This window comes from Rhipicephalus microplus, chromosome X, assembly GCF_043290135.1.
Source record: "Rhipicephalus microplus isolate Deutch F79 chromosome X, USDA_Rmic, whole genome shotgun sequence".
Taxonomy (NCBI): Eukaryota; Metazoa; Arthropoda; class Arachnida; order Ixodida; family Ixodidae; genus Rhipicephalus; species Rhipicephalus microplus.
The window spans coordinates 311,926,725-311,941,138 of record NC_134710.1 but is presented as its reverse complement, the minus strand read 5'-3'; the positions used below and the strand labels follow the sequence as shown (position 1 = coordinate 311,941,138).

Below are 14,414 nucleotides of genomic sequence, written 5' to 3'. Positions count from 1 at the left end.
TTCGTTGTGGTATTCCTCTAGTGTTATCTCTTCTCCTTGTATTGAACGCTCATTTGGTTGTCAACGATTACAGGTGTCCGGGCGGACACCTCCATCTCGGAGTTGACGAGTGGCCGCCACCGAGGAGTACAGCAGGTGGCGGCAGGTGCGCCAGTGTCAGGCCTATCGCTCGTCGAGCTCGCCTAGGCCTAGCAGTCCTTCGCAGGCGGTGGTGGACAAAGTCCCAATATGTGACACAAAAGCATAACTCTGTGGTCAGCTGGTTTTAGTCAATGCCTCTCGCGTTCACGCACACATTTGTGAAGGGAAAACTTTGGTTCGAGGTATTTAGCACTGCGTAATCTATCAGCAATGACTGAGCCTATGCGAACACGTCTGCTCGCCTCAGTGATCGCTGTGCCCTCTCCAATATATTGATAAATATTTTTACTATGCCTTAACTTCTAAAAGCATTCCGAGGTGTTGTCTAGTGAAAAGGTGCAACACAGGCAAACGTGCAGGCCCATCACAACCTTAAAAAGCTCTACCAATAAAAATATGATGGTCATACATCTTAAGCAGCATCATGAGAAATGTAGTGTGGGCAGCTGTAGTGATCAAGAGTTCTATTGTTTAGTAGCGCGGCAAACAGCGCAAGAATAAGGAAGCCCCGCGGAAGGTACTCGGCTGCTGAGACGCACGTTGCGGGATCTGATCCCGGTGGTGGCGGCCGCATTTCCGATGGAGGAGGAAATGCTGTAGGCCCGTGTGCTCAGATTTGAGTCCACGTTAAAGAACTCCAGGTGGTCGAAATTTCCGGAGCCCTTCACTACGGCGTCTCTCATAATCATATGGTGCTTTTGGGACGTTAAACCACACATATCGATCAATCTATCATCGGAATAAGGAACATAAATCTGAAAAAAAAACATACGACTAATTGAAAAAATTGCATTGATTTGCTTCATCTGTTCGTCTCTTTACATTGACACGGCTGGAAGGGCACCCCAAGTTATTTCTGAAACTAGCGACATAACTAACAATAATAAATGCACAAAATGAAGAAACGTGGGTGGACGTGGACATGTTACCATGCAACAATAAGAGCAATAAACATAGTACAATAATGTTTTAGAAGAAATAAAATAAACTCTGTGCAAGCGATGTTTCACGCAGAAAAATACACATGACACAATGGTTATCTTTTTCAATTGACATGAAGATTATCCTACATATTACATATGCCGCATATGCTACCCTAAATTGACGAGAATTATTATATGCAAACTTGGGTTGTTTCATTGCCATTCATACATCTCGTATTCGTGACCCACGTCTGCAAGTGAAAGGTGCCACCGAAAATGATAAAGTATAGACAATGGCAGAGAACGTAGTTGTTCTCTGCCATGATGTGAAAGTGATTTTAAGCAATATATCTTAATCAGTTGAATTTGTGCTCTTAAAGCTGAACGAAAAGTAGCGCATAGTGATTTTCCTCAAACCTTTCTTTTTTACTACCAGCAACGATCCTCCAGTAGTCATGGTGCTCCATTGCTGACCCGCAAGTAGCGGAATTGAATTCCTGTCGTGTTTCCAATGTAGGCGTAAATGCTTGAGGCCCGTGCACTTTCACTTATGTGCACGTTAAAAAAGTGGTAAAATTTCCGGAGCACCCCACTACAGCGTCTGTCACATTGTGGGTCTCATAATCGTCTCTCATAATCATTTTGTCGCCCACAGAAGATTACGACGTCTATGATACAGATCAGTTTTTTTCTGTTTAACTCAATTTGGGCTTGCGCTGATGACTCCTCATTTTTATCGATTGACTCCCCTTTGAGTGATTCTAAAAAAAATTTGTCGCGCATAGAGCAGCGGTCTCTTGTCAGTCACACTCATTTTAGGTTCTGAAATTTTCAAGTGCGTTCTTTCGTCCTATGAAAGGAACTTGGTGAGTTCCTTTGCCTAAACTTTCTTTTCCAAAATGCATGCATGTCTTGCTCCCTCCTGTTATTTGTAATGCACCAGCAGCCAGGAAAAGATTTCCTGCCGGTGAGGTTGGAACTTCAGTTCGTGCTTACTAACTGAGGGAAAGCTGTAGTTAGCGCCTGGTTTTCATGTCGTCATTAGCAAACATCGTCTAGTCTCGTCGTGCTGCAACACCTGGTGTCTTGCTCGGTTAAACACGTAAGGACAACAGGAATCACGGTTTCCGTTTATGCATCAAACTCTGATCGGTTTTCAGAAGTTTTTTCAGAACACGGGTCGTATTGAGGCAGTGCAAAAATACAGCTGGGAAACGTTTCGTCGGCTGCTGTAGTTTTTCGCCAGTTGTCGTGTGCGCACTTGCAGTTTCGCCTTTCAAGAAATAACCATGAAGCGTTACCTTACGGCGTTTCGGCGCGGCTTGAGTCTATGACGGCTATCGAGTCTCATAGAGGGGCGATGATTGACACAGAGCACGAACTATACCCACCAATGCGTTTAGAGAGCGTATTTCAAGGGGTGACTTCGCATTGTAGGAAGCCATGCACTCAGCAAAGTTCGGGCAGTGACACTGAATGCGGGGAACGAGAACTTTATTGATGATACATATCGGCTGGTAAAGCTCCACCTTAAACACTAATGCTCGTTTCTCCCCTGGAGGAAAGATTCAGAGGTATAGATTTCCCCCGCTTCCTTTCAGGCGCCGGTAAGGTCACCCGAGCCCAGTAACTCTGCGCGCGAAACGCCTCGCGTTTATGACTGCACCCCTACGAAAGGCTTGTAGTTTATGTTGCGTTGAGATCTCACACCCAAAACATGAATGAACGCGAAGGAGTATGCCACAGTGAAATTCCAGTGACTCGCATCTCATTCCCGTAAACAGACAACCGCCAGGCATGGATGGTGCACAGTACAGCGTAAGTAAACTCGTGTTGCATGCGCTGGCAGCTCTGGTGGGAGTTCACGCGTTTTGAGAAATTTATGTTGGTGTACTATGCTCTGAACGAGGCCGGGGTTAATTGCTTCATCACTAGTGAACTGATCACTCGAGATTTTGTGTTATACGAGGCTGCTCCGGTTCGCGCTGGCGTAAGTGCTGCGAACATGACTGCGAAATCTAGTTCGATCAGGAACACATGACATATTGTATGGCATATCAATGCTGCGTGGTCAAATATTCTGTATGGTTCTCAATAGGCTGACGTAAAGAGAAAGGACGACTGCACGCTTGCAAACAATGGACGACACATTGTAGCAACGCTATCTTATTTAATCTTTCTGGCTCATATGCGCAGCTAACAAACCATTCCTATGTGAACAGGTATATAGTCTAGTCCAAGGTGCATTTTCAATTGGGACCAAGTGAACATTTCTCAACTACGATTACCTTGCCGCCGCAGATTGCATGATAAAATATCTGTGATTGGAGCACTTCATTGATATCAAAAGTCACAGTGCAACTGTAATGTCAACCATGGTTGCGAGGAAGTCTGCCTGAAAAATAACGCGTGCGAAATCGTGTTGCCAATGTGCAGTAAAATTTACAAAAAAAAATACTTACCGTGTATCGCAAGCATGCGTAGATGCGCGCAGTAAAGTAAACAATGTTGACTAAAAGTTATCACAGGGGCAGAGCTGCTTGAAATATGGAGCTGAATATAAAAATTATTTCCATACGCATGCAGTCGCTCTCATTCCACGTTGTAAGTGGAGCCGTCCATGACTTCTGAATCGCACTTCGCCCTGACAAAAACTACGCTGATTAACGATGTCTTCTCCGTTAGGGCGGCTCGTCACAATGATGCCTGCGTTTTCGAAGACTAGTCCATTGAATGGTGCGACGAGAGGCCGTTGTTTCAAACGACCACTGTACCGGTTATTTACTGTGTTTTTTTACTGCTATCACATTACTTGTGCTTAGTCTCCTCGCAAGCACATACGCTTGGAGAGGCGGGGGGGGGGGGTTAAAGTGATCTCCTCCCGACGAATCAATCCAAACCACCTCCACCCCCACCCACTCACCCCCTCGGAAAAAATTTCTGGCTACGCCCCTGATGTGCCACCACCGGTGGTTGTAAAACCCTCGAGCTGTGGGGAACTCTTGAGGGAAACTGTCCCATCCGTGCCGACCTGACTGTACTCTCTCCTGAACCGCTATGCTGGTGAGGCAGGGCCGATGCGCTAGGTGGACCCGAACGGAATCCAGGCCGAATGAACAGATATACCGCGGAGTCCGAATGCTACCGCTATGTTAAACCTCGAGATGGCATCGCAAAGACAGTACCAGAGGTGCTCAGGATGTTCCAGCATACGGGCGCCCGCAGCCTCTCTTTGTGCGCCGTAGGACTCGAGGGACGTGTTACCTGGCTGGGAGGACTGGTACATGGGACCGGGATGGTAGAGGCCGAGCTGGCAGTTGTTGAAGAAGGAGGGGTAGAATGCGACGGCGTCGGGTGAGATGAACGTGCTGTATATAGCCATGCCCCATACGCGGAGAGTGTATGTGTGTGTGGAAGGGGGGGGGGGCTCCCCCCGGTTGCTTCATGAGGGCCACAGCCCCAAGGCGCTGACCCGAGATATTCTATAAGAGTTTGACTTAGGCTCTGAATCATTGCGAACGGCCTGTGCGCCATCCTATCCTGCAGTTTTTGACAGGGAATTTTGTTTATGCCCGATTGTTTATGCCCGGGCTGGGAAATTCCAGGCAGGCACGCCACGAAGGCTGGGGCCCGCTGACGTCAACAGTAGACATGGGCAATGAGGCCAAAGAGACAGGCAAGAAGAGGCGATGACGCTTACCAAGTCCGGCCAGGCAGGAAACTCCACTCCGCTTGTAGTGGATCCTGGCCTTGTCCATTGCTCCCTCCTTGTGAATCCTTGTCTCCGCTTTCCATGCTGGTAGCAGTCGGGCTCGTGCTCCTTCTGCTTGGCCACTCCCACATAAAGGTTCTTCTGGGGGTGGCCGAAATCCTTGAAGGACGATTTTCACCCGCCTGGTAAGTACACTGGCTACATTTAGAAATCAGTATTTACGGTTGATGGTGGTGGTGGTGGTGATGAATTTATCTGGACCAGTGGATTGAGGTGTGGGCCTAGGCCATGCCAGGGTCGGTTGAGAGAGTAGGCCTCCCAGCCGCCTCCCGTGCTCGCTGAATGGCTATTATTTGATCTTGCCGATCTGGGCTGACCAGCGCGACTTTCCGTCACGCCCCAAGCTGTTCGTACGAGACAGCCTTTTCATCCTGTATTTGTGCGCATTTACATGAAACACGTTTTAGTATTCATGCTACACGATTCTTATGGATATAGCTAGAGGCATACGTGTGACATGAGTGCACCAGTATGAAAATTTTCTGATTTAAAGTCGTCGCCAGTCAGCCTCCTGTGATCTCACTCATTTGAAGCTATGTGGCAGAAATATACGCCCCAACTTAACCAAAACATTCCGTCCCTCTCCCTCTCCTCTCTCGTTAACTTGAAGGAAGCTCCGTCGCGAGCAGGGTAAGCGAGACCTCGCGAAATGCGGCGAGCTTCCAGCTGAAGTTGGCAAGGGGGACTCACAAGGTGTGTGGGCTGTGAACCATGTAATACTTCTTTCTACGGAATCTTCGGGTGAAATGAGCTTGGCCTTCCCGAGGAGTATGTTTATTTTAGTGGCCACGGGGAGATATTCTTCCTGACGCGTAGTGCCCTATGGCCGAATGCGGGTGGCTGGGGATGTACAATCTATTCAAACAACTACCACTGATAATCACGTCAGAAAGCAAAGCTAATGCATTTGCCCCCCTCTCCTCCCTGTCGGATCAGTATCTGACCCCACCCCCACCCCAAAAAAAATTTGGCTGCACCCCTGAGGTGCCACGACCGGTGGCTGTAAAACTTCGAGCTGTGGGGATCTCTTGTGGGAAACTGTCACATCGGTGCCGACCCGACTGAACTCTCCTGTACCGCTATGCTGGTGAGGCAAGGCCGATGTGCTAGGTGGACCCGAATGGAATCCAGGCCGAATGAACAGATATACCGCCAAGTCCGAATGCTACCGCTATGTTTGACCTCGAGATGGCATCGCAAAGACAGTACCAGAGGTGCTCAGGATGTCCCAGCATACGAGCGCCCGCAGCCTTATTTCGTGCACCGTGGGACTCGAGGGACGTGGTACCTGGCTGGGAGGACCGGTATATGGGACCGGGCTGGTAGAGGCCCAGCTGGCAGTTGTTGAAGAAGGAGGAATAGAGTGCGACGGCGTCGGGTGAGATGGACATGCTGTATATAGCCACGCCCCATACGCAAAGAGTGGGGGTGTGGGGGAGGGGCTCCCTCCGGTTGCTTCATGAGGGCCACAGCCCCAAGGCGCTGACACGAGATATGCTATAAGAGTTTGGCTTAGGCTCTGAATCATTGCCAACGGCCTGTGCGCCATCCTATTCTGCAGTTTTTGACAGGGAATTTCGTTTATGTCCGCTTCTAAAATATGTCACTCGCTCATGTGCAAGTGAGAAGTAGGCAGTCTTGCACCGTGGTCGCATTGAGAATGAAATGGCAGGATGAAAAAAATGGCGGCATTTGCACGCCATTCCCTCTCATATATATTTATCAGAGAGACACGCAGAGAGAGAGAGAGAGATAATGTGGATGAGTAAGTCGAGCACGCTGCCCCCTCCGATAATATGCAAACCGTCCACTTTGTCCGTGCTTGTCCATACTCAATGGCGCCACGCGCCGTCTAGAGGACGGCATCGCCGCAGACGAGGGCTGTGCCTGAGAAGGGGAGGGGGCAGACATTCTTGTCCAAGTAGCAGAGTGACGTTCAGGCATGCCAAGACAAAGTCAGGCAGCAGGTCCGAGGGGCAGTCGGGCTAGGAAATTCCAGACAGGCATGCCACGAAGGCTGGGGCCCGCTGACGTCAACAGTAGACATGGACAATGAGGCCAAAGAGACAGGCAAGAAGAGGCGATGACGCTTACCAAGTCCGGCCAGGCAGGAAACTCCACTCCGCTTGTAGTGGATCCTGGCCTTGTCCATTGCTCCCTCCTTGTGGATCCTTGTCTCCGCTTTCCATGCTGGTAGCAGTCGGGCTCGTGCTCCTTCTGCTTGGCCACTCCCGCATAAAGGTTCTTCCGGGGGTGGCCGAAATCCTTGAAGGACGATTTTCACCCGCCTGGTAAGTACACTGGCTACATTTAGAAATCAGTATTTATGGTTGATGGTGGTGGTGGTGGTGACGAATTTATCCAGACCAGTGGATTGAGGTGTGGGCCTAGGCTACGCCAGGGTCGGTTGAGAGAGTGGGCCTCCCAGCCACCTCCCGTGCTCGCTGAATGGCCAATATTTGATTTTGCCAATCTTGTCTGACCAGCGCAACTTTCCGCCACTCCCCAAGCTGTTCGGACGAGACGACCTTTTCATCCTGTATTTGTGCACATTTACATAAAACACGATTTAGTATTCATGCTACATGAGTCATACGGATATAGCTAGAGGTATACGTTTCACATTAGTGCACCGGTATGAAAATTCTCTGATTTGAAGTCGTCGCCAGTCAGCCTCCTGTGATATCATTCATTTGAATCTATGTGGCAGAAATATACACCCCAACTTAACGAAAACATTCCGTCCCTCTCCCTCAAGGCTTCCCCTCCCGTTACTTCGTAAGAAGCTCCGTCGCGAGCGGGGTAAGCGAGACCTCTCGAAATGCGGCGAGCTTCCCGTTGAATTTGGAAAGGGGGACTCGCAAGGTGTGTGGGTTGTGAACCATATAATACATCTTTCTACGGAATGTTCGGGTGATATGAGCTTGGCCTTCTCGAGGAGTATGTTTATTTTAGTGGCCACGGTGGATATTCTTCCTCGCGCGTAGTGCCTTATATATGGCCGACTGCGGGTCGCGGAGGATGTACCTACATTTGGGAGCAATTTCATTGAAGGCCAGTGCGATATCCATCTCTTTTGCGATTTAATATATTTGATCGCGTCAAGCCTGCTTTCATGCCTTCGCGACGTAGTGTAACGTGGGGTTATTGTCGTTATATGTTGCAGCAGAGCAACAACGGAGCTCTTAATGGCAAAGGACACACCATCAAGCTATAGCGGTCATACTGATCGTTCTACGTTTTGTTAGCATAGTACATGTACCTTATAAGGTGTCTTCGCATATCTTTGCTATTTAAACAATTCGCACGAAGGCGTAAATTTGCCCCTGCACTTTGTGTAGCAGAACGCATATTACGCATATGCATGTAACCAGCCAGGTATATTTAGACAGCTTATCACGCGTTTGTATTTACTATAAAGGCCACCTGCATTTCCCTCTAGAATTATAAGGTGTTTATTAGTTTGTGCCTTAAATGGAAGCTATGTATAACAAACTCTGTGGTTACGGTGCCCAACGCTTCACATAACAGACCACGGGTTATTAGTACTAGGCATTAATCACTATCGTTCTTCAGTGCTTTTTTCTGCGTGAATTCAAAACAAGATGATACAACATGCACTTGCAGACAGCTCTTGACATAAGTGTGGTAAAAAAATGGTGAAATTTACGTTTTTCTAGCGATATTATTAAGGTTGTAGTCAAAAGTAAAAATTCTGTTATATAAGAAATACTTTTAGTGTCCTGCTTCGCATTTAGTATGTTACAGAGTAGGCAAAAAAAATCAAAACACAGACACTGAAAAAAAAACTGCCGCAAACTTATCATATGTTTCGTCATGTCTGCCTGTTTTTGTTTTTTTTTTTTGATCCCGAAATAGGCTTGCACAGGAAACCAAGACTGTTTCATTTCCATGAAAAACTATATTTAATATTATAAGTATAAAATCGTGAAGGCGCAGAATATTTTATCTCTCCACAAGGCCGCCTCTTCCACTTCCCAATACTGAAATAAAGGCTTGTGCTGCAAAATAGGCATTGACAGTATCAAGGTTACTAAATGGTTACAATAGCGTACGTGAATGTTTTCTTAATGACCCAACCACACGTACGCGGCAGTGCGTGGTGCATCGCGTTCCTATTAAGGGAGAGGGTACGCATAAGGGAAATACACGCCGTGCACGTGCTGCAGCGTTGTAGCGCTTTAGCGATTGGTGCCATTACGAATGCTTCGTACGCTATTGGTGGCGAGGACATACCATGGCGCCGTCTGCTGGAATCTTTCTGTGACGTGTAACGACGTACCGACAGCGCGAAACGTTCGACGAACCTAGTGGTTCAAGTTGTGCAGCCGCGACTTTCGTCGCTTTGTAAGCGTTGGATGTGTTTGTTTTAGCTGCGAAACAACATAGAGTGTCTGTCAACAAAGATCCAACGTGCGGTCATTGCCATGTCGTGAATTTTCGACGGAGTTCATGCGCATATTCTAGAGTTTTTGTTGGGACGAGAGGAGAAAGAAAGCAATCGTCGCGTGTGCGACAAATTTTTGTACCTCCACTAACGCGGGACGGATTCTAAAAAAAAATGCAGTGGTCGATTCGATCGTGATGCAACAAGTGAATTCATTCTATGGTGACCTAAAAAAGTGTTGTCAGGGCCCCTTTAAGTGCAGGTTTCGTCAAATCTGTGTGTACGTGGTTAGGCCTATATATGTCACCCTCTCCCGCCATGCCTGGGTACCTACGGCAGTTCGCGTGCTGCTGCGCGCTTTTTTTTTGGGGGGGGGGGGGGAGGCTCATTATCTGTTGCTGTGTACGATGTTGAAAGGGAAGCATTGCGTTTTTTTTTTTTTTGCTGTCGTACTTTATCGAGCTCATCAGATCAGGAAAGTCTCGTTTGTTCACTCGATACAACATCATAAAATCAAGATGTGCGACACGGATACCAGCCACCGCGTACACCGGCTGCCCACCACGACCTACCAGGGCCCATTATCTCGCTTTCACTACAAACGCTACAAATTGCGTGGTCCAAGAACAAGTGAAAGCCCAAAGTCTCTCGAGCCGCAGTTTTAAGAGTGGATGAGCGAAGCGCAGCAGCTCCCGTGGAAAATGAGTCGTGCAGAGCTAAGTTTACAAGAGATATAATATTATTATTAATATATTGCTGTGGCCCACGCCACCAAAGTAGCAGCGTCCCCCCCCCCCCCCAAGTGTTTTAAACACTGCTGATGTTGAGCCTGTTTGATTGAAACTTGTGGAAACAGCTGAGGAAAACATTATGCGAGGCAGATAGAGACTTCGCGTGGTGCGTGCCGCGGTAATGCCGGTCATCACTTTTTTTTTCGCGTATGTTTTGACGCCTTTTTCATCTTGTATTTTACCTTTTTTTGTACGCTAATATACAGTGAAGACCCTGAAAAACATGGAGACCGTGTTCGGGAATTCATTGACCAAATTTTGAAAATCCTGAGCCCTCAACTTGAACCGATCGGCTGTATATACTTCAAAGTGAACAAATATTGCTTCGCATCCATTTTCACAGTTTGTTTCAACGCAATACCCGAATTTCCGCGATCACCATCACGATTTCGACCGCCTACCTGACACGCTGATTGTGCACGCAGTGGTCGCGGACAAGTTTGTATATACAGTATCTTGGTAAGCTATCTCTGTTTGCAGGTAAGTGCTTGGCTACGGCACTAACCCGAAAAGAAGTTGCACCTGAAGACGCAAATATCACCGAGGTTGTTCAAGTAGTTTTTTTGTTAATCCGCGCCAGCCAAACACGCCGGTACTTTTCGGAAAATCGCAAAGTGCGTTCTCAGCTTTGGTTAATAACTTTCAGCGAAAAAACATCCCGAAGCTCTGCTCTCTCTTCGGCTACTACTAAATCAACTTGCCTCACTAGCGGCCCTAAAACTTGCATCGTGAGGCAAAACTAAATGGGTGCAAGCTCGAGGAGACAACACGGTAGCGGTAGGCGACAGAGTCGGCAGGTACCCGGGCATGTCGGTGGCGCATTTCGGAAGTGACGAATGCGTGACGCATGTGCACACTATCTATATATATATATATATATATATATATATATATATATATATATATATATATGTGTGTGTGTGTGTGTGTGTGTGTATGTATGTATGTATGTATGTATGTATGTATATGTATATAACCACAACACAGCTTAGCAAAGACGGTTTGATAATTTAAGAGCGCAGGAGTACACCCAGGCTCGTAGTCAGGAATTTTTCTTGCGCGGGAGGGGGGTGGGGTATTCTTCCGTTGAAGGCCTTTGAAACAAACAAATATTTCAATTATTTTTCCTTGATAAAACAGTCTCCATTTGAATTTCGGGGACGCCCTCTGTCCCTTTCCGCTACGTGTAGGGGTAACAAGGGTGAATGGAACACCACCAGCCTCACTGCCTCCTTGGTTCCAGCGAAGTAGAGCGCGTTGAATTTTTTCTCATTTTGTTCTCTCTCTAGATATCTTTATATCTTCTTCTTTCTCACTGTCTTTCGTATGTTTCACGTGCTCCACTTGGCACCGGCTGTACTCAGTAGATGGCTTTGGCGCATACCTACATGAGGAGTTTTGTATGATGGAGCGCAACTTTGCTGTAAAGAGAATGAAGAGAGCAGCCCTGGCCATAGCACGTGGATGAAATTTTCTTTGAATGATGAACGCATCATACCAACAAAAGTTTTTACAGCCGGCCTCAACAGCTTCGCTGCTTCAAAGCTGTCCTTCAGCATTTGATAGCTTTATGGCATTGTAGCATTCACAGCCACAAAAGATGATTGAAGAGAATTTATTTGCCAAGCGCAGCGAGCACTTCTCCGAACATTAATGGGTACCGTTCAGTCAAGTTTTCTAGTCTGACTGCAGCGCCAGAAAACATAATCTAGCGGATAAAAAGGGCAACCTTGAGACGGCCCCGGTGAAAAAAGAACGTGACGCGCGCGTCTCACACCCTGGTTCTGTCGGCAGATTGTGGCCGGGATACATGGGGGACGGTGCACGCGTGGACGGTGCACGCGTCTATTTTATGCGTGCTCCTAACGGCGAATGCCAAAGACTTTGAGACGGCAGAGTTAGGGTGGCTAGCACAGTGTGAGCAACGCAGCTCCCTTTGGTCAGTGTGTGGTAGCTATGCATACCGGTTTCAGAATAGCATCTACAACAATAATCTTTTCACCACGCTCAACCCGATTGATGATTTCGAGTTTCGCGGCGAACGGCAAATTTTGCTTCTTTGCGCAAGCCATGATGACAGCGCTCCAATTCAGTTCACAGAGCACCAACGGGCAACACCACACACCACGCTGAATCGGCAGCAGCAGTCACCAAAGCATAAGGAAAGAAAAAATGGCGCTCACTTCTACCGCCTCCGCGCCTTGGAGAAAGCACGTAACCTCTGATTGGCTGTAAGCGCTGCGAGTGGGCCAGGATCATTTCTTGGAGAGGGGTGTTCGCCCGCGCACAACCGGGTCTAACCAATTTTTTCTAGGGTGGCGCCGGCAGTTTTCCACATCACCGCGAAGGAAAGCCAACTTGCTGGGGCACTTTTGAGGCACATGGAGTTTGATATATCAGTTGTCGTTGCTATTTTCGTTCAATAAAACAGTAACTTTTGCTATATATTCTCAATGTACACTTACCGTGTTTACACGTATTATGTGAAACGTTTTCTGAGTGCTTTTCTATGATCCTTATTTTGCTGTGTTCTGGTGACGTCGAGACAAATCCCGGGCCGCATAATACCCGTTCCCAGGCCCTTATTGACCTAGAGGAATTACCCGATGATCCTTCACAGCATACAAATATTCTTTTCCGCCTTCTCAAGGAGGTTCATGCCCAGCAGATGGAATCGGCAAAGAACCACGCGGAGCTAATAGCCGACATAAAAGCCATAAAAACTGGGCAGAAAAGCATTGAAACAAAAGTTGGTGCTATTCAGAAGAGGTTAGACGCCGTAGAAGAAAAAATGAAAACATTTGATCGCATGGATGAAGATATCGTGCACCTTCAGAGTTCCGTCGAAACATTAACATCTAAACAAGATACCCTGCAATCACGCGTTGATGATCTGGAGGACAGGTCGCGACGCAATAACATCATTCTACGAGGTATACCGGACGACCGTGAAACGTGGGAGGAAACCGAGGTGCACGTAAGGGAAGTCTTGCGTGACGTTTTAGACCCGTTACCCGAGACTGCAATTGAGCGTGCGCATCGCTTGGGGCAATATCATCCAGGTAAATGTCGCCCAATTATGGTGCGATTCTCGAACTTTAAGACTAAAAACAAACTACTCTCCGTACGCAAAAAACTGATGGAAAAAGACGTCTCAGTAAGCGAGGACTTTTCGCCTACCACGCGTCACGCAAGAAAGAAATTCTACGAATTTGCCAAGACTCACACAGACGATTTCCAGATTCGGTACAACAAGCTTGTAATGAACAAAAAACACTATATCTACAATTCTGTAACTCATACCGTGAGTGCAACCGCTACCCCGGTAGCGCCGGTAAAACACAAAGGGAGTGCTGCGCATTCGTCTAGCGCATAGGGGGGCGTGAGGGGCGGTGGTCGCCACATTCCTTGCGTATCAGTTCTCTTCACCAACATTCGCAGTGTGATTAACAAACGCGATTCCTTAGCTTCTGCCATAGATACGACTTGCGCCGATGTTGTCGTATTGACGGAGACTTGGCTACACTCGCAGGTACAGAACAGCGAAATTTTTCAAACCACTCGTAACTTCACAATTTATCGCTGCGACAGAAATAACCGTCAAGGGGGCGGTGTCCTTTTGGCAATTTCGGAAGACCTCAAATCCCACTGTATACATATCCCAAGCAACTTAGAAATTTTATGGGCCATCATTGAACTTGGTTATCAGAAAATAATCGTGGGCGTTTGCTATCGTCCCCCCGATCACACTTCCGACTTCATAAATGACCTTCATGACATAACACATACAGTTTCTTCTCGTTATCCTAGCCTGCCTTTATTTCTATTGGGTGATTTCAACATTCCTAATATTAATTGGGCTACCGAGCCACCTACCGTACTTCCATTATCAACATTAGCCAAAGAATTCGTCGACCTGTGCTCTGTATTTTCTTTCTCTCAAGTAGTTCATGAACCGACAAGAACAACATTTTCAACCGCCAATACCCTTGACCTCGTACTAACAACCAGTCCTGACGTTGTTTCGAACATTACCTATGCACCGGGCCTAAGTGATCATTCTTTATTGTCGTTCAGCATTAAGCTCCCGCGTCCGAAGCCGCTTAAGAGCACCAAAATAATTCGCGATTATAATAAAGCAAATTTTGAAGGCATTAACAATGACCTGTGCAATTTTCTTGACACTTTTCTGGAGGGTTTCGATGAACGCACTGTCCAAACTAATTGGAATCTGTTTATACGTAAGGTAGATGAACTGACCAACAAATACATCCCCGTCCGCTCTATCACTACAAACTTACACGCCCCCTAGTTTAATAACCACATTAAACGGTTATCTAACAAAAAGAAGCGTCTATACAGATTAGCAAAGCGTTCTA

General features: G+C 47.2%; 1 protein-coding gene across 1 annotated transcript in view; it reads left to right on the top strand.

Annotated features, from left to right (window-relative positions):
* Window positions 1-7,039: 7,039 nt before the first annotated feature.
* The window catches only part of LOC142776227 (protein transport protein Sec31A-like), a 156,543-nt gene continuing 149,168 nt past the window's right edge, over window positions 7,040-14,414 (top strand). Inside the window, exon 1 of the mRNA XM_075879504.1 lies at window positions 7,040-7,127. The gene's annotated coding sequence lies outside the window, so the exon portion shown is untranslated. The remainder of the gene's footprint in view (window positions 7,128-14,414) is intronic.